This window comes from Solanum lycopersicum, chromosome 12 (genome assembly GCF_036512215.1).
Source record: "Solanum lycopersicum chromosome 12, SLM_r2.1".
Lineage (NCBI taxonomy): Eukaryota > Viridiplantae > Streptophyta > Magnoliopsida > Solanales > Solanaceae > Solanum > Solanum lycopersicum.
In genome coordinates this window covers 35032086-35058057 of record NC_090811.1, presented here as the reverse complement: position 1 = coordinate 35058057, position 25972 = coordinate 35032086, and the positions used below count along the sequence as shown (strand labels likewise).

Genomic DNA, 25972 nt, shown 5'->3' with positions numbered 1-25972 from the left:
ATCGGCCAACTCAAAATAGAAAATAATATATATCAGATCATATCATAAATCAACTACAATACTCAATCTGTAGCAACAACATGTGCAAGAATCTTTGATAAATAACGTCAAGTACACTCATGAGGACTCAAGCCTCCATATCATACTCATTTGGGAAATAGGTTCATTAAATTGAGTATATTAGCATCTTTCAAAATTCATTATCTTTATTCCTATCGTGTCGGTACGTGACACTCCGATCCTCATCATACTATCCTGGTGTCGGAACGTGACATTCCGATCCCCTAATACTATGTGTCAGAAAGTGACATTTCGATCCCCTAATTCTATATGTCGGTTTGTGACACCCGATCCCCTAATTCTACGTGTCGAATCGTGACACCCGATCCCCTAATTCTACGTGTCGGTTCGTGACACCCGATCCTCTAATTCTACGTGTCGGTTCGTGACACCCGATCCCCTACTTCTACGTGCCGGTTCGTGACACCCGCTCCAGTAATCTTATTCTGTTAATTCATCATGCCTTCTTTTATACCAAGGCATATCAATCTCATTACTTTAGTTCATCAAGCCTTCTTTTATACCAAGGCATATCAATCTCATTACTTTAGTTCATCAAGCCTTCTTTTATACCAAGGCATCATCATTAACATGGGGTTTTCAAGATTGGAGTTTTCAAGATTTGGGATTCAATAGCTTCATCATGCTTATTTCATCACAATTATATAATCATATTCATGCAAGCATACAATTAAGCATATAGAAGACTTTACAATACAACCCAACACATATCATTCGGTATTAAGAGTTAACTACGAATAGTATATAAACCATAACCTACTTCCACCGAAGATTCGTGATCAAGCAAGCAATTTCCTCAAGATCTTTGCTTTCCTCTTCGTTTCTCTCTCTCTCTCTCGAGATCGTTTCTCCCTCTCTTTCTGTTCTTTTCTTTTTCTTATTCAAACCTTCTTTCTTTTACCCTAATTAGCATATAATTAAGTATGAAAGATGATGAGTTTAACCCACTAACTAATTCAAGGTTATCTCTTTTAACCCTCAAGTAGTTAAATTATTAACATTAACCCACTAAATTTATAATTATAGCAGGAATAGTCCAAAACGTCCCTTAAAACACTTAAAAAAATCCGACTCCGCCTGGGATTACGCAGCCTGCGACGGGCCGTCGTGCCTGCGACGGTCCGTCCTGCTGCTTCCGTCACAGAGTTCAAAGACTGAAATTTACTGAAGAGTCTGTGACGGCCCGTCATGCCTGTGACGGTCCGTCCTGTCACTTCGTCACGAAGTTCAGAGAGTCGATTTCAGTACCCAATTTTAAGAATTCTAAGTATTTTGGAACGAGACACCCTCGACAGTCCGTCGTGGGGTCCGTCGACCAAGACAACTTTTCCAGAATTGAAATCTACTGCTCTAAACGACTAAACAGGTCGTTACAACAAGACAGTTGGAATCATATTCGAAATCAAATCAAAACAAAAGACAAAGAAAATAAAATCAGTAGAAAAATAATCGAGAAAAAAATAATGAATGTATCTAAGGAAAAGTTTCGATACAGGGTAAAAAAATGTGTATTAACTTCATTTAAATGCAAGATATAGAAAAGAAGAATATTTTTAAAAAAATTTTTTTGTTAATTTTTAAAAATTATAAATAATAATATTTACACGTGTGGGGAGTGAGTGTGTACAAACTCAATAAACTTGAGTGGTTGAACATGCACAAAAGTACAAAAATATGAGTTCTTTATTTTGGGGGAGGGGGAGGGGGGATTAAGACATTAGTTAAGCTTAGGTGTGTCACTAGGATTTCGGTCATAGTCTAGAGAGATACTTAAACCTTATTCCGATAATTAAATATGATGTAATTGAGTTAACTACCTCGCCATCAAATAATTGTGTGTAATTTGCAGGGTCTAATTTCACTCTCTAATTCATAGAAGGAATGTAAATTCTTGGTAATTACATGATGTAATTACAAATTGATTACTTTTTAAAATCTTTTAATTATTTATTTAATGTATTATTATTTTATTATTTTTATTTTTATTATTCTAATATTTCTAAAAAAAACAATTTTTTATTATTCATATTTCATTTCTTTCATATTCTCAATCTTTTACTTTAAAGTAGAATTCATTGTTGAATAGAGTTAAACTTAAATATTTTTTTTAAAAAAAGGGAAAATGCACAAGTACTCCCTGTTTCAACCTATGCCCGAAATCTCAGAGACACACTTATACTATACTAAGGTCCTATTACCCCTGAACTTATTTTATAAGTAATTTTCTTCTCCTTTTTCGGCCTACGTGACACTAGCTTAAAAAAATAGTCAACTAACGTTGGGCCCACAAGATAGTGCCACGTAGGTTAAAAAGGGATATAAAATTATTACTAAAATAACTTCCGGGGGGGGGGTAATAGGTTCTTAATATAGTATCAATATGTCTTTAAGATTTCGGGCATAGATTGAGGGGGTACTTGTGCATTATCCCTTTTAAAAATTCATATTTATGTATATTATGTTGAAATTTGACATATGAGTTTTATGTTAATTCTTTTTTTGAATTTAGAACTTATATTATATTTTCACTTCATTTATTCTACAAGTATTGACTAGATATTTTACATTGCAAACTATTTCTTTTAAGTAGACTCCATAGATTATCCTTTTGTCAAATGTTTTATAATTTTATGACATTATATTTATAATACTAATCTTTTTTTCAAACATGCATTTCATAATGTTTATAGAATTTTTGTACTTTTAGTTTTTATGATTAATTTAATTAAAATACACCAAATTGAAAATATTAATGAATTATGTTTATAATATTAGTTAAGAACATCTGTTTATTAGTTTATTTATATTCAAAAGACAATATATATCTTAAATATTCAATCTATTATCATTTATAAAACTCCTTATTTGTCTAATATAAATGTTTAATTTTCAACAATTAATTTGCATTCTTAATTCAATATAACCTTATGATTATACTTGTGCAACATATAATAAAATTAAATATAATTACAGTGTTGCAACCAAACAAGTTAGCGTAATTGCTAGGTTGTGTAATTCATAGAGTGATAATTACAATTTCAATTACCTAGTGCCTTTTCAAACAAACGTATATCCTTGGGGTTTGTTTGACATAGTGTATTTGTTCTGAATATTTGTTTTCAAATTATTTATTATCTTAAAATATTTTTTTACTTGAACAACTAAACTTAATATACAATCTCGGTCTGACATATGTCAAATAAGTTGTCTTCAACTCTTGTAATAACATCAGACTCTTAATGAAAAAACTCAGAGATGTGTTAAATACTCATAAACTTGATGAGAATTTAGGAATGTATTTTACAAATGTGGCAAGATCATGGTGTATTGAATTTAAGTTAGGCCTTATTTGTTTGCACTTAATGAACATTCGAATCATAATAATTGAAATTAAATTCATTTTGAAAAATTATCAATTCGGGAGATAAGTAGTGGACAAATTAACAATATACTTTTAGATGGAGAACAAACATAAATTTTCTCATGAAGAATTTTTTTTGAAAAGTTAGTTACACGCTTAAACTATCATGACGATCTATTACACACTCAATTTTGTTTAAAGTGAAATCAATACCCCTTTCCCGAAGACAATACAAGTTTTTGTGTGAAAATGTGTTATACACACGTTTTGACTGATTTATGAGATTATTTTTTTTAAAAAAAATCATTTTTGCTTAATATTTTCTTAGACTATTGCAAAAAGTAGAAACCTAGACTTTCTTTCTCCTCCACCTTACATTTTTTTCTTCTTAAAATTCATTTCTTCTTTTTCTTTATTATTTCATTAATTGAAGGGAAAACAAGAAATTTGAAGAGAGAACATGAGACAATAAGAAGATTATGAAGTTTAGTGATGTTGAGCGAGAAGATAGGCTGTGGGCAACACCATTATTGTCGGCGAAACAAATAAAATTTTTTCAGATTTGTATAAGTTCTTTTGAAATCTTGATAACTAGAGATGAAAATTAAGCATTTCATTAGTATTCTTTGTCTGTAAAATCAAATATGCTATTTATGACTTGAGACAAAAATAACATTGCGATAGTTGGGGGTGGTTCTCCGGCGAAAATAAAGATGATAAAGATAGAAAAGAATTTTCTTCGATTAGTTTTTGAAAATCATTGCAATGAAACATGAATGTTATGCATAAATATCAAAGGATTTAAAAAAAATCAATATGTTTCTCATAATATTTTTCGGTGCTCTTCTCCGATGAATCCTCCGGTGAGCCTGAATAAAAATCATGAACCTTAAGTTAAAATTATTAACTTTCCGATGGAAATCAACATCACCCCCACAATTTGTTAACTTCTATTTAGAGTTCCTTTTTAAGATAGAGTGACGGATATGCAAAGAAATCATCAATTGTGATAAAGAATTTGTATAAAAGAAGAACTTCAAAAAAAATGTAAAAATCTTTAAAGAAATTGGGATCACCAATAAAAAGAAAAAAATATCTTAAGTAATACTTAGATATTATAAATTATAATACTTCATTATATAATGACCAATAAAATAGTGCTACGTGTTTAAACTTATCATTTTAACATAAATTTTCTTCTTCTCACATATCTTAAGGAAGGTGAAGACACTTTCTGTGTCATGTCACCATCTAAGGGGGTATTAATATCATTTTGAAAAAGATTAGGTGTGTAGTCATTACATTAGTTTAAGCGTGCAAATGATTTTTCAGGACAAATTCACAACAAATTCAGGAGGGAATTGATATCTTTTCTCTCTTAGGTGTTTTGGGTTTAATTACTCATTAGCATTGCACTTTTTTTTATGACGATTATTTTTAATACAATTATAAATTATAATAAGAAATAAGACACAAGCATCCCTTAGACTAAGACCGGAATCTCAGAGATACACCTTAATTAATCTAAGGTCCTATTATCCCTTTTCCCTAAACTCATTTTTTGTGTAATTTTGTACACATTGTGGATTAAATGACACACTCCGTGCTACCACTTAAGTGAGGCGCGTAAAAGATATTTGGAGTCCACGTAGACCAAAAAGATGTACAAAATTACAAAAAAAAAGTTCAGAGGGTAATAGAACCTTACTTTAGTTAAGGTGCGTCTCTGAGATTTCGATTATAGTCTAGCAGGACACTAATGTCTTATCCCTTATAATAAAACTAACTTACATCAAAAATATTTTTTAAGTAACCTTTCATATATATATATATATATATATATATATATATATATATATATATGTACACACACATAAAAGAGATATAATATTTCTTAATTTTTTATGAAATATTAAAACATTAGATTTAATTCTCTTCTCATTAATGCCTAAATATAAACACTTCAGTTATCAATTGTTTACAATAAAATATATTCTTATTGTAAAGAAATTCTTTCTGTTACATTTTTCTATTTGCATCACTTAATTACAAAATTTAAGAGGTTTATTGTTTTATCCTTTAATTATAGAATTTGAAAAGTTTTTTTACCATTAATTTTTGAGTACTACATAAACAAATATACAACATAACACATAATGATCTACATCTATCCTTTTAATGTTACACATGTCCAATAATTTCATATCGATAAAGTTGATGCTTTCTGTCTTGAATGGTAAATGAGTGTTGTGAGAACGTTGATCAAATATTTTTTTTTGTGATGACCATTAAAGTAGTGGATTGCGACAGAGAATGACTAAGTCATAATTGGGGTCTAACGAGAATCAAAACACTTCTAAAGGTTATTTTTTGAAGTCACCAAGTAATATGATAATTTTGTTAACATAGACTCTTATATGAATGTGTTTTTACTCTACCTTTTATATTTATAATTTAATGTAGAAAAAATGATGAACTATTTTAAGATAAAATTGAATATGGGAGATAGTTCATAAAATTGGAAGGAGATAAATAAAATAAGTATAAATTATAAGTTGGGAGTAAAGAATATATAGAGAGTAAGTGACAAAATAAAATGGAATATATATTGTCTACATAGACTCTTATATGAATGTATTTTTTTGTCACGAATTGATGGGGTATATTCATATCATAATGAACAGTAAGAACTAGCATTCTATCTTTTTTATCTTATTTTATCATAGAAAAAAATAATAAAGTATTTTAGAGAGAAAATTGAATATGAAAGATATTTCATAAAATAGAAAGGGGATAAAATGAGCATAAATCATAGGTTGGAGTAAACATTATATAGAGGCTAAAGTGAAAAAATAAAATGAAAAATGAAAAAAATGCACAGAGGAATAAGTAAAAGAAAGAAAACAATTCATAATTTTCGTATAATATGGTTGAAATTTAAGTTCAATTTTCTATTAATGATTCATTTAGCTTGTTCCATGTATAGTTTTGAAAATAAATTGAAAAAGAAAAATGATAGACTGATAAATGGAAAGAAATGTTATGTAGAGAAAAAATGAAAGGAATTATTTTTTATTAGCATGGAAATTAAAGAAAATGGAGCGAAAAATAAAAAGTATATATGAAAAGTTCTAACTCCCCAACTTTGAAATTTTCAATTTTGTTTTATTATTTTATTGTTATTTTCAAATTATGTATTATTAGTTTATTTTAATTGTTCCATATATATTTAAATTTATTTCATAATTTCCCGAAATTGATGTAGCATAATAAAAATTAATAAAATGGTAAGAGTTATCACTTTAAAAATCTTTAAATGAGGAGAAAAAGAAAAGAATGATCTTCTAATAAAGAAAAATTTGAGTTAAGAAAATTGTCACCAATTATTTTATTTGTAGTGTAATTATAAATTATATAAGGTAAATGGAACGAAAATACACAAAAAAAAGATAGACAAGAAAACATCTTTGATTACAATTTAAAAAAAACAATCTCGAATATATCAAGATTCAACTTCGGATCATTTTTTAGCGACATGATCTGCCATAATCTCTTCGACATGAAAATAATTAGTAAAGAAAAATATTATAATGTCCATACTTTGAATTTTACATTTAGACTATATTGTTGCTTATAATTATTTCTTGTTTTTTGTATTTTTTTCAAATCATTTGAATTTTTTATATGTATAGCTTTGTTTCATATTTACTTTCAAGAAATTCATATACAAAAATTATTAATTAATTTATAAATTAAAGAGTAAAAATATCATTTACTTTTTTTTCAAAAAAAATTGTGAGGAAAAAAAAGGAAAAATTTATCTTCTACTTACGAGAAAATTTGAATTAAAAAGAGTTATCGTCGTTTGAGAGATGCCACCGGGAAAAAATTTGGGTCCGGAAAAACTTGTAGTAGTAATTGGATTTTCTAAACCTTGTCCAGATTTTAAGAAAATCGGAGTCACTGAAATGTAGAGAAATCTGGTAACAATCGGGTGAACCATTTCTTATTTTGATTACATGTGTAGTTAGACAACTTTCAACAAACTCGTATGACTTTATGAAATTAAATTTGAGTGAGTAGATCTCTGCGGAACTGAACTTAGCATAAAAGGTATTTTCTAAGCGTCGTAGGTTAGAGGTGTGTTGTGAAATGAGATTTTGGATTCTTGGGTGAGCTCACTAGTTTGAGAATCTCTCCTTGGAGATGAATTGTCTTGCTCTGGCGCCACAGCTGTGGCGGGAAGGGTGCTGCTGTGGCGGGCCAGACGTGACATAATGTCGTTAATAAATTCCTAAACGACCTTATTTGGCGCTTTTAGACTTTTAGAGCTAAGGACACCCAGACAATTTCTACTCTTTCTACTCTTGAGGCTAAAGGTAAGCTTCTCATCCCTCGAATCTATTTTTCGATATGTAGAACGTAATAGAATGTGTTGAGAATTATAGTGAGGAGATTCTATGGTAGAAACAACCATAAATTGGTTAGTTGGGATCATGAGTTTGATCTAGGGTTCATAGAATTGTTTATAGTTTCGAGTAATTAGCTACCGTTTGCTGATTCTCGTATTTTATTGATTTTTTGTAGACCAATAACAAGTGGAACATATCTTAAAGGGGAATGATCAAGTTTCTTAGGGTTTCAAGTTTATTTCGAGGTAGGTGATGGTTAGAGTTCTATTATTGTGTGATGTATGCATGATGTTGCTTTATTGTGATACTTGTATGTGTATGAATGTTGCAATATTGATTACATTTATTGTAAATGACATAGATGCATGATGTAACCATGAATTCATAATTTAAATGTATGATTTTAATGATATACTTGTGGTTGCAATTGTGGTGTGTGAATGTGATCGAATCGCTACATTCTGGCAAGCTAAATGGATTGGGTTGCCACATTCCATCACAACTATGCGATCAGATTGTCACATTCCGATAAGTTAACTGGGATTGATTTCTATGTTCCAGTATAAAAATGAAATTCGATTGCCACATTTCAAAAAGCTAACTGTTTGGGTTTGTGTTGCGTGAGAATACCAAAATGTGATGATAAATTTGTAATGTATTGTTAATTTTTCATGTTGATAATATTGTATATGTTGATATATATGCATTCGATTATAATGTTGCTTGACTTATTTTTGTTACACTAGTGGGATAACCTTGTGATCCTACCAATACGCTATGGTCGTGTACTTATTCTACACTAGCTCTTATTTTTGTTAAGTACAGGTATCTTCAAGCGACTATTGACACATCTCACTTAAGAGATCAGTGATCGTTTCTGAAATTCAAGGGTGAGCCAATTCTTTCGGGCTTCCATGGAGTTCTCTTTCATTTATGTGCACCCTATTCCGACTTAGACATTTGCTCTTGATAGTCGAGTAGTTCATTAGTGTGGGATGTATCCCTTCTTGTTAGACTTATGGATCTTGTTGGATGTTTGGGTACATTGACTTTCAAACTCTAGGTATTAAAATTCAACATTTTCTTAGTTAATTAACTTGCTTCTGAAACTTAATTGTCTTAGATTTGATTTAGTTGCTTAGTTGGGTTATAGTAGTGGTTCTCCCACCAGAGGGTTAGTGTGGGTGAAAATATTGACGGTCAGAGTCATGAAAAAATTTGTATCAGAGCTTAGGTTCATTGATCTCGATATGCCAAAACAACTCTAATAGAGTCTCATGAAATGGTAACGGGACAGCTTTAGAAGTCTTGTAGAGGCTATATGACTTTAAGAAATTTCTATATTTTCTCTTGTCTTCTTTCGTGCTCTAACTTGCGTCTTATTGGTATCTAGGTGATACAAATTGGTATCTAACATCCTTCACTCTTCAGTTTGCTCATGGTTAATACAAGGTCCAACAACTTTCCCGTAGTTCCCTTTCAATGCTCCAGTTAAAGAACCAGTAACGAGAGGTCGCGGTCGAGAAAGGAATAGAGAAAGAGCTAGGGTTAGAGGTCATTGGAGAGTAGCTCCTGTTGGGCATGAAGTAGTGATTGACAATGCACCTATAAACAAGATCCCTCCAGTCTATAATGAAGAGATTAGAGATGATATTAAGGGTGGAAATGTCAAGGGTAATGGACAAGACTAAGAGATTCCGATATAGACTACGATTGTTCCCCCCATTGATCCAGTGTAAGATCAACAAATTATGACATTCTTAAAAGGGTTGACTGGTCCTGAAGTTCTTCCACCTACTCAAGCTCAAGCTAATCCTCCTATTGCTAGCACTGTTCCCAAGACGAGTGGAAATGTAGGATCAGATGCTTTCTTTTGTCCTTTGTTGGGTTTCATTATGACTAGTAATGAGCTTGACATGTTGACTAAGTTTTTAAGCTTAAGCCTTCGGTATTTTTTGATTTCGAAACTCAAGATGCTTATAAATATCTTCGCTGTTATGAGAGGCTTCATAAATTGGGTATTGTTCACCAACATGGGGTTGAATTCGTGTCTTTCCAACTTGAATGTGAGGCTAAGCAGTGGTGGAGAGCTTATATGGAGTGCAAATCTTCTACTTTACCGATACTCACTTGGACCCAGTTTCATTTTTGAAAAAATATGTGCCTAAAACTCTGAGAGACCACACGAGGGACGAGTTCATGGCCTTAGAGAAAGGTGGTATGTCTGTGGATGCTTATGAGGCAAAGTGTCATTCTTTATCTAGATATGCTATGCAGTTAGTGAATACAGAGGAAGAGAGGATCCAATTATTTTTTTGAGGATTGAATTTAGAGTTGCAAGTGTTATCTGTCCACATGACTTATGCAAGGAGAAGCTTTAACGAGGTGACATATTATGTCAAGAAAGTGGAGGTAGTGGGGCGAAAGGGTCAGGCTAAGGTTGGCAGCCAAGACAATTTTGTCCGATATGCCCGCCTCTACATGTAACTATTTGGAAACCCAACCTAATAATTTTTAGGGTTATCCAGGGAGTCGCGCTTTTGATGGGAAGTATACCATCTTGTGATCGTATTTGCTATAATTATGGGGAACTTGGACATATGGGGAGAGGTTGCCCCCATCCGCATGTGCTAAACGCAGCGCAATAGCCCTCTAGAATGGTCGTACCGGAGGAATTTTAATAATGGTAGAGGACACCCACAAGTTAGGCGAGGAGGTAATCAACGAGGCTGTAGAGGTAGAGGAAATAATGGTGGAGGTAGAGGCAATGTGCAACCAGGCACAGAAGAGATCGTCAAGAGAATAGGGCCCAATGTTATGCTTTTTCCGAGCAAGAATGAGGCAGAGGCGTCTGATGAAATAATCACATGCATTATTCTTGTTTGTGATCAGATAGATAATGTGTTATTTGATCCAGTATCTACTTATTATTATGTGTCCTCGAAATTCACCTCAGAATTTTATATGGTTTGTGATATTTTTGATGCCCTTATTCATGTTTCGACCCCAGTAAGATAGTCAGTCATAGTTACCCATGTATGTCATGCTTGTCCTATTTTATTTATGGGATTTCAGACTTGGGATGATTTGGTGATTTTGGATATGATTGACTTTGACATAATCATAGGCCTGAATTAGTTGTCCCCATATTATGTTGTGCTTAATTGTAATACTAAGTTTGTAACTCTAGAAATTCAAGGAAGGGAAAATATTAGAGTTGGAAAGGGTGTACAAACCTAAGCACGCTAATATTGTATTCTCTATTTGGGCTAGCAAATTAGTAGAACAGGGTTGTTTGGCTTATTTGGCTCATATTGGAGAGGTTGAGATTGAGGCTCCATTTATTGATTCTATTTATGTGTTTCCCGAATTTAGTGAAGTGTTTTCCAATGACTTGTCTGGCATGCCTTCAGATAAAGATATAGATTTTTGTATTGATTTAGAGCTTGACACGCGCCCCATTTCCATCCCTCCATATTTCACGGCTCTAACAGAAACAAGAGAGCTTAAGGCTCAAATCTAAGAGCTTCTTGATTAGGGATTTATTCACCCTAATGTCTCCCTATAGGGCGCTCGAGTTTTGCTTGTTAAGAAGAAGGATTGTAATATGAGAATGTGTATAGATTACCGCAATTAAATAGAGTAACTATTCGGAACAAGTATCCCTTGCCTAGAATAGATGATCTCTTTGAACAATTTCAAGGGGGAATGATTTTCTCTAAGAATGATCTAAGATTCAGGTACCATCAATTGAAAATTAGGCCTTAGGATGTGCCCAAGACGACGTTTAGGACTCATTATGGACACTATGAATTTTTGATTCTGTCTTTTGGGTAAGCCAATGCTTTTGCATCGTTCATGAGTTTGATGAATGAAGTATTCAAAACATTTCTTGATTCATTTGTGATTTAGTATTTATTGATGACATTTTGATTTATTCTAAAAGTGAAGAAAAGCATGCCAACCATCTTTGCACTATTTTGGGTGTTCTTGGGAAGCAAAAGTTGTATGCTTAATTTTCTATGAGTGAATTTTGATTGAATATGGTTGCATTTTTTAGGCATGTTGTTTCAAAAGAAGAAGTAAAAGTAGATCCTCATAAGATTGAGACAGTTAAGAATTGTGTTCGGCCTAATTCAGTGATGAAATTTAGGAGTTTTGTGAGACTCGAAATCTATTATTGTTGATTTGTTAAGAATTTTGCCTCTATTGCTACGCACTTGCCTATTTGCCTAAGAAGGAGATACCATTTTAATGGAATGAAAAATGTGAATAGAGATTCCAAAAGCTGGAGACTATCATTACCACCCCGCACATTCTAGCATTACCAGTTGATGGTAAATATTAGTTTACTGTGATGCCTCACATTTGTGTTTGGGTGCTACGTTAGTGAAAAGTAAGGGTGTTATAGCTGATGCATCGCGCCAATTAAAGGTGCATAAGAAGAATTATCCAACGCATGACTTAGAATTGGCAGCGGTATTACTTGATCTCAAGATAAGGCGATATTACCTCTATGGCGTTAAGTGTTAAGTGTTTACCGATCATCGTAATTTGCAACATATGTTCATGGATCTGAATTTGAGAGAACAAATATCGATGGAGTTACTAAAAAATTATGATGTGACCATTCAATACCATCTGACAAGGCTAATTTTGTGGTAGGCAATTTGAGTTGAAAAACGATAAGTATGGGTAGCTTATCTTACTTGAGAGAAACCAAGAGATTTTAGCCAAAGAAATTCAGACCTTAGAGTCCAAGTTCATGCATTTGGGCATCTTCGAGAGGGGAAGGGAGTTAGCTAGCATTAAAGTTAAGGCCACCTTCATTAAGGAGATCAAGGTTGGACAATTTGATGCGGATGGTGTGATCAGTGTCTAAGGGAGAATTTATGTGCCTTGAGTTGATGACTTGATTAAAAAATTGTTGGCAGAATCTCATGGATCACGATATTCTATTCATCCGAGTGTGACCAAGCTGTATAGAGATTTGAAACAAATTTATTGGTGGTCGGGTATAAAAAAGACGTCGTAAAATTTGTGGTGAAGTATCTGCCAACAAGTAAAATATGAGCATTAATGGCCGACATGTTTTCTTCAAAAGATGCCAATTCCGCAATGGAAGTGGGAAAAAATAGTTATACACTTTGTGGTTGGTATTCCCAAGACTTTGGAAAAATTTGATTCTATTTGGATAGTGGTTGATAGATTGACTAAGTCATCCCATATTATTCAGGTGAGAACAGATTATAATGCTGAATAATTGGCTATGGTGTATGTTAAATTGATAATGTTGTTGCATGAAGTGCCCCTTTCCAGCATCTCAAATCGTGGTACCCAATTTACTCCTATGTTCTGGTGGAAATAGTTTGATGAGTTGGGCACCCAACTCACGTTTAGTACAACCTTTCATCCACAGATGGATGAACATTTCGAGAGGACTATCTAAATGTTGGAAGACATGTTGAGAGAGTGTGTGATTGATTTTGGAGGGCATTAGGTGAAGTTCTTACCCTTGTGTAGATTCTCTTATAATAATAGTTATCTCTCCAGCTTTGATATGACACTGTTTGAGGCATTATATGGGAGGGGATGTAAATCACCCATAGGTTGGTATGGCGACGGAGATGTGAAACCTTTGGATATCGATTTAGTGAATGATTTTCAAGATAATGTAAGAGTATTCAAGCTAAAATTTAGCAACCCAGAGTAGACAAAAGAAGTACACGAATCATAAGGTAAGAGACATGGAATATCGGACTGGAGAGAATGTTCTTCTTAATGTATCACCCACGAAAGGGGTGATGAGATTAGATAAGAGGGGTAAGCTAAATCCTAGATACATTGGTCCATCTGAGATTCTTTAATATGTGGGACCAGTAGCGTATAAGTTGGCCTGAACTCTTAATTTATCAAGTGTTCAACCGGTATACCATGTATCCATGTTAAAGAGGTATCATATTGATTGGGAGTATATAATTAAGTGATACTCAATTGTGTTAGACAATGACCTCTTATGTGATGAAGAACTGAATGCAATTCTTGATCGTGATGTGCGCAAGTTGAGGACCAAAGAGATTAAGTCCGTGAAGTATCAATTGAAGGATCGACCAGTCGAGGAAGCTACTTAGGAGACCAAGAAAGACATGCGAGACAAGTATCCTCCATTGTTCGTTAAATAAGGTACTACCTCTTTCTTTCCTTAGCCTATTTTCCTAAGTATTATCACTCGAGGATGAGTGATGGGTAATTGATATCTAATGTAACATCCTCTTTTTGTCATTATAGAAATTCCAATGGGAGAAAATTGGGTCCAGAAAACCTTTTTAGTAGTATTTGAATTTTCCCAACCTTGTCTAGATTTTGAGGAAATAAGAGTCACTAATGTGTGGAGAAATCTTGTATCAATCAGGTGAAACATTTATTATTTTGATTACATGAGTAGTTACGTAAATAATTAACGAAATCATATATCTTTGCAAAAATGAATTTGAGTGAATAGATCTATGAGAATTGAACTTATCATAAAAGTTATTTTCTGAGCATCTGGGTTAGAAGTGTGTTGTGAAATATGTTTTTTAAAATCTTGAGTGATCGCACTGGTTCGAGAATCTTGCCCTTGCGGGTGATTATGCCACTCTGGCTCCGCTGCTATGGCGGGATGGGTGCCGCTGTGGTGGGCCAGGTGCGACATAATATCGTTAATAAACCCCTACACGACCTTATTTGAAATTTTTTGACTTTTAAACCTAAGAAACGTCTCCAATGCGATTTCTAATCATTTTAACTTATCTTGAGGTTAAAGGTAAGATTTTCATCTCTCGAATTCATTTTTGATGCGTAGAACATAATAGAATGCGTTAAGAATGATTGAGAAGGGATGTGATAAATATTCTATGGTGGAAATAACCGAAAATTGGTTAGTTGGGATCGTGAGTTTGATATAAGGTTCATAGAATTGTTATAGTTTTGGGTAATTAGCATTTTTTGGTTGATTCTCAATTTTTATTGACCAAGAACAAGCAGAATGAATCCGAAAAGGGAAGGATAGAGTTTTTTGGGGTTTCATGCTTGTTTTGAGGTATGTTATGATTGTGATTCTATGTTTATGTGATGTATGCATGTTCTTGCTTCATATTGATACTTGTATGTGTATGAATATTGCAATATTGATCGTACTTGTTGTAAATGAGAAAGATGCATGATGTAACCATGAAATCATGATATAATGTATGATCTTGATGATATACTTGTGATTGTAATTGTGGTGTGTGAATGGAGATCAAATTGCTACATTTTGGCTAGTTAACTAAGATGGGGTTGCAACGTTCCGACACAACTATTCGATCAGATTTTCATGTTTTGACAAACAAACTGGGATCAGTTGTCATGTTTTGCCATAAAAATGGAATCAAACTGCCATGTTCTGGCAAGCTAATTGTTTGAGTTTGGGTTCTGTGAGAGGACCAATGATGTGATGATAAATGTGAAATCTATAGTTGATTTTTCATGTTGATAATGATGTATATGTTGATATATATGCATGCAATTATAATGTTTCTTGACTTGTTTATGTTACACTAGTGGATAGCCGGGTGATCCTACCAGTACATTGTGCTTGTGTACTGATTCTGCACTTGCTCCTTTTTTTTTGAGTACATGACATATTCAAGTTGCTAATGACAGACCCGGCTTAGGAGATTAGTGATGGTTGCTTGAATTCAAGGGTGAGCCAATTCGTCCGGGCTGCCATGAGATTATTTTTCATCTATTTCCACCCTTTCTGGACTTAGACATTTGTTCTATATAGTCGAGTAATTCATTAGTTGGGGATGTATCCCTTCTTGTGAGATTTATGGATCTTGTTAGATGTTTTGGTATATGGACTTTTAGATTTTAGGTATCTTAGTTCCGCAAATATTTAGTTAATTGACTTGCTTTCGTAACTTAATTGCCTTAGATTTAGTTTAGTTTTTTAGTTGGATTGTAGTAGCGGTTCTCCTACCGAAGGATTAGCGTGGATACCCATCACGATGGTCTGGGTCATGACAATGCATTATTTTCTTTTATTTATTTATTTATTTATTAGTGTTATTACATTAAATTGTTCCATATTTAATCTTCTTTTATTGCAATTTTCCAAATTGATATAGATTAATAAAAAGTTAACCAAAAAGTAGAAAAAAATATTACTGAAGAAATTCTTTAAAATGAGGAGAAAAATGAAAGAATAGTCTTCCATTTGAAGAGAACATTTAATTCCTTTAATCAATGCTAGTAATTTTCTTTCATTTATCTTCATTTAAGATTTTTAATTTCTTATTGTCATTAATATAATTTTTTTCTCTGATTATTTAGTTTTTCTCTTTATGTTAGAATTAAAATCTAAATATTGCATAAAAATTGTCATTCCATAATGTATTTATTTACTTTCTCATATCATATTTTTTAAAGAAAAATATAGATATCAATGCAATATTCATTAGAATTGAAAAATGAGCAACAAAATAATAAGTATTGATATTTAAAAACCAAGTTACATTGAATTTAATATATTCAATATGAAAAGTTTTACTTTTAATAACATTTACCATTAGTTATTATGCATAATAGTAGTTACATACTTAAACATATGTTACTCATTTTTAAGGTTGACATTTTCCTTCTTTATTTTTTTGGTTTTTTGTTCATTTTATTTCCTTTTTAAAAATTTAGAATTTTTGTAAAATACTTAAGAATAAGAATTATAAACTTTTGTTTTAGATTATATTTCAAAAATGAACTAACAACAACTCATTTTATATTTCAAAAATTATATCATGTTATTTCAAAATTTGAAAATAAAAACATATATAATAAATTCTTCAATACAAATATTTTATCAATCGCGTGAAGAGCGAGCTGATTCCCTAATAATATAATTAATATATTGCATTAAGAAATAGTTACAAATATTTAAGGCTTAATTAATGACTATATATAATTCATAATATATTGATCAAGTGTTATGCACTACAAATTATAAAAAAAATGAAGTTCATGAATAATAGTGTAACATCTCATATTCTAGAAACAAGAAGAATCAAAATTGGAAATAACTAAACAAATATGGAAATTTTCTAGATTTCAAAAGTGAGTTTTAGTCATTTTCAAACGGTCATAACTTTCATCTCATGAAGAATTTGGGTGAGTTCTTTATATGGATGGAACGCTCATGGGAATATCTTTTCAATGACGTCAAGTTTCCAAAATTTGGAGATCGTATAAAGGAGATATGACTTCTGGAATTTGGGTTGTTGAGTAGAAGAAATTCCAAATCCAGATTTGTTAAGGGTGTTTTGGTCTTTTTCGTAAATTAATCATTCTTTTTGTTTTAAGGGTAATAAATTTGGGGTCTAAGCTGATCCAATTCAGTTTTGACATTTAGAAAATAAGTTAGAGATTTGAGAGAAAGGAGAAAAAAGGAGAAGGGAGAAGAAGACGCAAGAACGTCAAGAATTCGTTCGTTGATTTCGTCGAGGGTGATACCTAACAAGGTATGTGAGATCGTTTGATGATGGATCCTTTCACCCACACCCAAATTGTTTTAGTTCAGTAAAGTTTGAATTTGTGAATGATGAACATGGAATTCTTGATGAAACATTGTGAAATCTTGTTGGTTTATTTGTAGTTGATCTCTAGTAGTTTGGGTTCTTGTTTCTGGGTCTAAACTATTGGACAGTGAGTTAATTAGGTATCCAAAATGTTTGGGGTGGAATCCATTGAAGTTTGGGAAGGTTTAGAGATGGAAAACGAAGGAGAATGTCAGAATACCCGTCTGATAGGCACTGTAGTGCCAGGCCTTCAAAGCGCCTCAAGATAGACTCTGCCCGTCAGGCTCTAGCGCGCTGCGCCTGCCAGAGCGTCAGAGGACAGCCTCTGTCCTTCAGGCCTCTCAAAGCACCCCGACCCCCTGGAGAGCCCCTTCTTTTCCTATATCTTCTTACTAGTTCCTAAGTAACATACCCTTAATTCTTAGTTGATTCCAACACTCTAGAGTTCATCTAAACATCATGAAATCATCCATAAAGATGAGATCATGATCCTTGAATCCATACTTCAATTCAAGGAAGTTAAGAGCCAAGTCTGAAAGTTAAGAAGCAAGTCAAAGTAAAGTTATAAAGTTTTCTAAGTCTTTCAAAAACGTTTTCACCTTGTTTTAAAAGATTTAAAGTTCAAGTCAAGAAAGAGTAAAGAGTTGATTTCATTTCCAAAAAGCTATAAGGGAACTAAGTATTCGCTAAGATTTAAGTTCCAAGTAAGCAACGTGTATCAACTTGAGTTGAATTTTCAAGAGTTATAAGGGAACTAAATAGTCCCCAAGAGCTTAAACAAAATGTTTTCAAACTTTTGAAAAGGAAGGGAAACTAGACTTCTACAAAGCCTATGACTAGTTTTAATAGAAGGAAGAGGAAACTCTGATTTCCAAGAGAGCTTTTTAAACTAATCTCAAATTGCAGAATCAGGAAGTTTTAAAAACATATGAGCCAGTATATATATATTTTTGGGAGTAGTATTGAACACTGATGTGGGGATGCGAGTTCAGATAAATCAAGTCTCAATGTAAATCATGTAGTCATCATGAGTAGAAAAGGATCATACTTTTTAGATGAACCCTCCTCATAGTTTACTAGTGAATCCATTAGGCAGTTAAGGTCCTATACTCTGGCAAGGTAAGGATGGCCAGGCAGCTTGATCCGAGTAACGCTTTATTGTCACTGTAGCTCTTAAGTGATGGTTGTCGGATAGAGAATCTTTGACAGAGTAGTGCATTTCATATACATCAGTCGTTGTATTTTCATACACAACATTATTGTATTATCATATACACCAGTATTGTATTATATATATATCTCAAAAATTATTGTATACTTGTATATACATATACATTGAGATTTAAGCTTTTCAGTTATCATTTGTTTATATTGCATTTATTTTAACTGCGTATAATGAATATGAGTTAGTAGATCATGAGTTGAGCAGAGACAAGGTAAGTATTCATTCTTACTCCCTTTTCAAGCCTATGTTTTGTCAGTTCTCAAACTCTCATACTCGTACATTCAATATACTAATGCGATTGGCCTAGATCATTTTATGATATAGACACAGGTAACCAGGATTAGCATGCATCGTTTCATTGATCTATATTGAGCTTCAGAGTTAGTGGTGAGCCTCTTTGTTTTTTGGAGGACATCCATTTCATTCAATTTTAGTAGTTTAGTTTTAGGATGTTGTGGTGTCTATCCGAACATCCTTCTTCAGTAAGTTTAGAGGCTTTGTGGAAAGTAGAATTTCTGTTTTACAGTTTAATTTTTAGTTATTTAGACTTAAGTGGCATTTTGACCAGATTTATGATATGAAATATTTCCTTTTAATAGGTTTCCATTCTATCTTAAGTTGATTTTAGTCTTCTACTGAGTTATGTAAGTCAGGCCAAGGGTTTGCTTGGGAACCAGCAATGGTCTTCTAGTGTCGGTCCTGCCAGGGTGTAGGCTCGGCGAGTAACAAATTTTGTATCAGAGCACATATTTAGAGAGTCCTAGGGAGTCCATGAAGTCGTGTCTATAGAGTCTTAGTCATCGGTATGAAGCGCGACACATCTATGATTAGGAGGCTACAATATTTAGGAATGTGTAATTTCTTTCATCTTCTTTCATACGAAGGTTTTATTTCTAAATCTCTCTCTCTCTCTAACTCGTGATCACAAATATTTTTATCAGCTCATCATGCCTCGAAGAAGAGCAGTCAGAGGTCGACTACGAATAAATTTTGAGGTAAAATAGATTTGAAATGCACCTTAGGTACTACTCCAAGGAGAGGTTACCAATGCTGAGTGTGGCGAGGCTATCCGAATGCTGAGTCAAGAGGTGACTAACCAAGTTGGTCAACAGAATGGAGCTCGAGAAAAAGGGGTTGAAACCTTATAAATTCGTGAGTTCCTTAGGATAAATCCCCCAGTTTCACCGGAATGAACAATAACAAAGATCCGGAGAACTTCGTAGAAGAGTTGAAAAAGGTATTTGAGGTAATGCATGTGGTTGATGTGAAGAGGGTTGAATTAGCTGCATATGAACTAAAGGGTGTGGCCTGGTGTGATCAATTGAAGGATGGTAGAGCTGAAGATGCACCACATCCAAGTTGGGCTTGCTTAAAAAAAGCCTTCTTAGGGTGGTTCTTTCCTCGAGAACTAAAGGAAGACAAGGTGAGTGAGTTCCTTACTCTCAAACAGGACTCCATGAGTGTTCATGAATATGGGTTGAAGTTCACCCAACTGTCTCGCTATTCTCCGGATATGGTGAAGGACGTAAGGATCAGAATGAGTTTGTTTATTTTTGGGTTGGTTCGTACTTCAAGTAAGGAAGGTAGGGCTGCCATGTCGATAGGTGACATGGACATATCTAGGCTTATGATATATGTGCAACAAGTCAAAGAAGAGAAGGTGAAGGACAGACAAGAGTCTTGGAACAATAAGGCAAAGACTGCAAATGAGTTTAGACAACAGAAAGGTGGTTCAAGTCACAATTTTTGATATCAAAGAGGCATGCACCATCATCGGCTAGTACACCTGAGCACAGAAACAGAGGTGAGTATAGTGTCCATAAATCACAGAAATTCAAGGATAGACCAACTCAGTCTCAAGGTAGTGTGGTTAAAGGAGGTACTAAGCCTCCTTCCTGTGCCAAGTGTGATAGTAATCAATCTAGCATCTGTCACGATGATTCCGCGGGTTGTTTCAAGTGCGGTCAGGCCAGACATTTCATGAGAGAATGTCTCAAGAGTAAGAACAAGTATGGTAATGGGGGCAATAGAACTCATTCTTCCTCGATTTCTCCACTAGACAGAGATACATTTAGAGGAGCTACTTCTGGTACAGGCGGAGGAACATACTGCTTGTATGCTCTTAAAAATCGCCATGAACAAGAAAATTCTCTAGATGTTGTCACTGGTATGATTCGAGTATTTGACTTTACGGCTTATGCATTATTAGACCCATGAGCTAGTTTATATTTTGTAACTCCGTATGTTGCTATGAACTTTGAGGTTTCTCCTGAACAACATAGAGAACCATTCAGTGTGTCCACACCTATTGGTAAATCCATTCTATTCAGCAGAGTCTATCGTGATTGTCTTATTTTCGTCAGTCACAAGAGTACCATGGCTAATTTAATAGAGTTATACATGGTAGATTTTGATGTCATTCTTGGTATGGACTGACTCTATGCCTGTTTGCATCAATAAATTGCATAACTTGAGTTTCCAAATTTATGATTCCTAATGAGCTTGTCATAGAGTGAGCTAGTAGTTCAACAGTGCTTAAGGGTCGTTTCATTTCATACCTTAAGGCGAGAAAGCTAGTTGCTAAGAGATATATCGATAACTTAGTTAGAGTTAATGACTCAAGTGTTGAGGTACCTTTCCTTCAGTCAGTTCCTATAGTTAGTGAGTTTCTAGGAGTCTATTATGATGACCTACCCGGTGTTCCTCCTGAAAGTGAGATAGACTTTGGCATAGACATAATCCCATAACTCGTCCTATATCTATTCCACCATAAATAATTGCACCAACAGAGTAAAAGAGCTAAAGAAATAGTTAAAGGATCTGTTAGATAAAGGTTTTATCCAACCAAGTGTCTCTCTTTGGGGCGCTCTGGTCTTGTTTGTTAGGAAAAAGGATGGGTCCCTTAGGATGTGTATAGATTACCATCAGTTGAATCAGGTGATCATAAAAATAAATATCCTCTTCCAAGAATAGATGATCTCTTCGACCAACTTCAAGGTGCTTCTTGCTTTTTCAAGATTGACCTTAGATCAGACTATCATCAGTTGATGGTTAGGGAATGTGATATTCTCAAGGCGACTTTTAGAACAAGGTAATGTCATTATGAATTTTTGGTTATGTCCTTTAGTTTAACGAATGCACTAGCAATGTTCATTGATCTTATGAACATAGTCTTCAAACCTTATTTAGATCTACTTTTCATCGTCTTCATTGATCACATACTAATTTAATCAAGGAATGAAGAAGATCATGCTAATCACCTAAGAATTGTTCTTCAGGCATTGAGAGATAAGGAGATATATGCCAAGTTCTCAAAGTGTGAATTTTGGCTTAAGTCTGTGCCATTCTTAGGCCACATTATTTCTCATCTAGGGATTACAGTTGACACTCAAAAGATTGAAGCAATTCAAAAGTTGGCCTAGACCCAAGTCTCTAACATATATAAGGAGTTTCTTGGGCTTGATTGCTATAATAGGAGATTTGTTGAAGGATCTCATATATATATTCTTCTTTGACCATGTTAACTTAGAATAAAGTCAAGTTTCAATGGTCTGAAGCTCCTGACAAAACCTTTAAGGAGTTGAAAAAGATATTGACTACCGTTCCGATTTTGACCTTACCAGAGGGTACTAGGGCTTTATGGTGTATTGCAATGCATCAAGAGTTAGCTTAGTCTGTGTGTTAATGCATAATAGCAAGGTCATCACATATTCTTCCAGATAGTTGAACATTTATGCGAAGAATTATCAAACTCATGACTTAGAATTTGCTACAGTAGTGTTTACTTTAAAGATATGGTATCACTACATTTATGGTGTTCATGTGGATATATTCACTGATCACAAGTGAAACACCTTGAATATTCAAGACTCATTGTAAATCCTAAAATAGGTGTCGTAAAGTCTAAGCACTGTTTATAAGTCCATTTTTAATGACTATAGGTCATTTAGGAGGTTTAAGAACCAAAACGTCCAAAAATATCTGGGAAGTTGGTTCAAAGGGATGTTAGTGTGCCTCAACCTTTTTACTAACTTTTAGGAGTCGGAAATATACGAAAATGTATGAAAAAGTAGCTAATGTGTGTTTGAGTTGTTTCATGATTGAAATGTCTGGGTACGACTCCCCTAGGACCATCCAAGGGCCCTTGAGGAGGACCCCTGCAGCTTGATGCAGCATTGCCTGGCATTATACACCGAGGATACAGACGATGGTCTGTGCATGGCTTGACAGGGCATCGAGGCCACCTTCATCCCACACTTATAAAGATTCGTGAAGGATCTTGCTTACCTAGCCACTATTACATGCGACAAAAGGGGGTTGACGGGGCGTCGAGGCCACCGTCATCCCATAATTAGAAAAATTGGAGGAAGCCCTCGCCTGAAAAGTCTCTGACTTAGACGACTGAGTGTAGGACAGAAGCGTGGGAGTCATCCATTGACTCACCAACGGAACGTCGATTAGGGTCTCATCGATGAGGGTCAAGTTTCTCTGTTAAATTTTAAATGTTTTCATTTAAGTAATTATGTGGTTTATGGGTTAGTTAGGGATTAAAGAAAGACTAATTAAGTTAATTAAGCCCCACTATAAATACCTTTAACCCTCATTAACCTAAAGATAACTCTCAAAATAAACTCTCTTCCTTCTCTTTTATTTCTCTCTACATGAACTCACCATTGAAGGCTAGCAAGAACTAGGGTTTGGGGGCTGGAAAAAGGGTGGATTCTTCATAAAATTGTTTATAAACATTAAGGTATGAGTTCTATTCACCTTTGAGATTCTCTCCTAACAGGGTTCTTTTAAAATAGATATCAAAAAGTTGAGTTTTCTTATGGGTTTCATTTAATTACGAAATTGAAGTTGTGGATTAAGTTTATAATGAATTCTTAGAATTATATTGAGTAGATTAACATGTAATTTGACTTTTTTATGGTAATTGTTGATGGTTTGGTCTAAATTGAAGAATATGATCCTCTATCCCTAAGCCTAGGTAGTGATCTTGACCTATACTGTATGTTGATCATTCAATTGAGTTGGTTGTTAATTAGATTACTATCCTATGGTGCTATTATGATTAAATTAATATTAATTATATGCCTATCATGATTGTTCTTGATATGTGATTTAGGTTATTAATTATAATGTAAAATTAGCCTACGTACCTTGTCTCAAGTTGTTATCTAAAGATAAATTGTATTATAGAGATACAATTGGTCTTGTTATTCTATTGGTTATCATTGTGCGATGATGTTACTCACAAAGTTGTGTTGATTTATGGGTTGATGGTAAGTCTTAGAATCTCTACCTTTACTTCTAATTATGAATAATTGTTGTTAAATCAAGATATTACATTTGGAGTATGCCTTGTACTAGGACTATAGGGTAGTATGATGTTGAATTGAAATGTCTTGACTATGTGGTGAGGTTGATTACGGTGTATGTGCTATAAGGATGGTGAAAACTATCAATGTGCCTTAATATGTTATGAAACGCTAATGTGTTAACCTCACTTATATGAATTATGATGAAAGGACTTATACTCATACAATTCTTATTGAGCTATTGATGATGATGATTATACAAGGGGTAGACCCTATGTCCTAAATTAAGTTATGAATGGTAATTAAAGGCTTAAAGACATTTCAAAAAGGAACTCTAGCTTAGCACCAAATGAACTAGATAAAGGAGTGTCCCTTCCTACATAGGGAAGGTAGGAACATTATATTACTCCCGATATTGGAGACTATAATGCATGTCACATAAACAGGGTTCCTACTAAATCTCCTAGTTCTTGAAATATGTTGCCCCCGCAATTTTTCAACCTATGAATGTAATGACATGAAACTAAGAGGCTAGTATTAGTCCTTAAAAAGGACGACGACGCCGGTTATGTCTATGGGGTAAACCAGGATGTGACAAACTTGTTATCAGAGCATGAACTTGTATACAGTTGATTATGTATCTCTCTCTACCACGTCTATGCATATTTTTATTCATAATTGTGAAGAGCGCCACATTTATGAGTAGGAACCTATATGATGCTTAGGCATCAGTCTCGTTCTTGGAAACCTTATATTATGCCAATAATGTATACTTATGGGGTGCCTTGTATCTAATCATATTGTTGTGCTTATAGGAAGCATGAACACTCGAAGGAACACGGCTCGAAGACTTGATGAGGAAGTTGATAATGCGGGAGCCCCTCCCCATGATGAGAAAGTTCCTCTACTTGAGGAAAATGCTAATGTTCATCAAGCCCCAGTTAACTCTCCACCTATGACGGAGGCGTAGATGATGGCTATTGTTGCTCAAATGGTTCAATCCACAATGGTTCAAGCCAAATCCGCAATGGTTCAAGCCCAAGCTATAACGGTTCAAGCAATCGGGAATTGCTCTTCGTCCTCATCAACAAGTCACTACTATGGCTTCCCATCTAAGGGATTTCACTTGGATGAACCCTCCTACTTTCTATGGGTCTAAGGTTGATGAAGACCCCCAAGAATTTGTTGATGAGGTCTACAAGGTGCTATATATTATAGGGGTTACTTCAAGTGATAAGGCCGAGTTGGCCTCATATCAACTCAAGGATGTGGCTCAAACTTGGTATGTGGAATGCAGGGATAATAGGTCGTTGAGGGGTTGTTCAGTGACTTTGGAGATCTTTAAGGTGGCTTTTCTAGATCGGTTCTTCCCTAGAGAGATGAGGGAGGAGAAAGTCACGGAGTTCATGTATCTTCGCCAAGGAGGAAAGAGTGTTCATGAGTTTTCTTTGGAATTCGTTAAGTTGTCCAAATATGCTCCTTCTTTACTATGCAATCCTAGAGACCAAATGAGACATTTTGGTGATGGAGGTGTCGGAGGACTTACAAGAGGAGTGCCTATCGGCCATGCTACATGACAACATGAACATTTCCCATCTTATAGTTTATGCAAGAAGGGTTGAGGACGCAAGAGCTAAACGAAAAAGTAGAGATGCTAAGAGTGCTAGATCATTTAATGGAGGCTCCTTAAAGAATAGGCTTGAGATACAAGTTAAGCCTAAACTTAAGAAGCAGGGTTCAAATCAAGTCCCTACCAAATTCACAAGAGCTAGTGGTGATAAGGTGTCTAATCCTAAATTTAAGAAGGGAAAAGGTTCTAATTCACTAAAAGAAGCCAACTTGTGGAAAATATGGTATAAAGTACCATGGTGAGTGCCTTAAGGGGATGGATAATTGCTTTAGTTGTGGAAAGAGTGGTCACAAAAAATGAGATTGTCCAAACTTGAAGAGTCAAGATAAGGGTAGTGGCAAAACTCAAGCAA

The 25972-nt window shown here is 34.1% G+C and overlaps 1 protein-coding gene across 3 annotated transcripts in view; it reads right to left on the bottom strand.

The window, feature by feature from the left end:
* Window positions 1–25972, bottom strand: part of LOC104645149 (uncharacterized) — a 50613-nt gene that overhangs the window by 15609 nt on the left and 9032 nt on the right. The gene's annotated exons all lie outside the window — the stretch shown is intronic.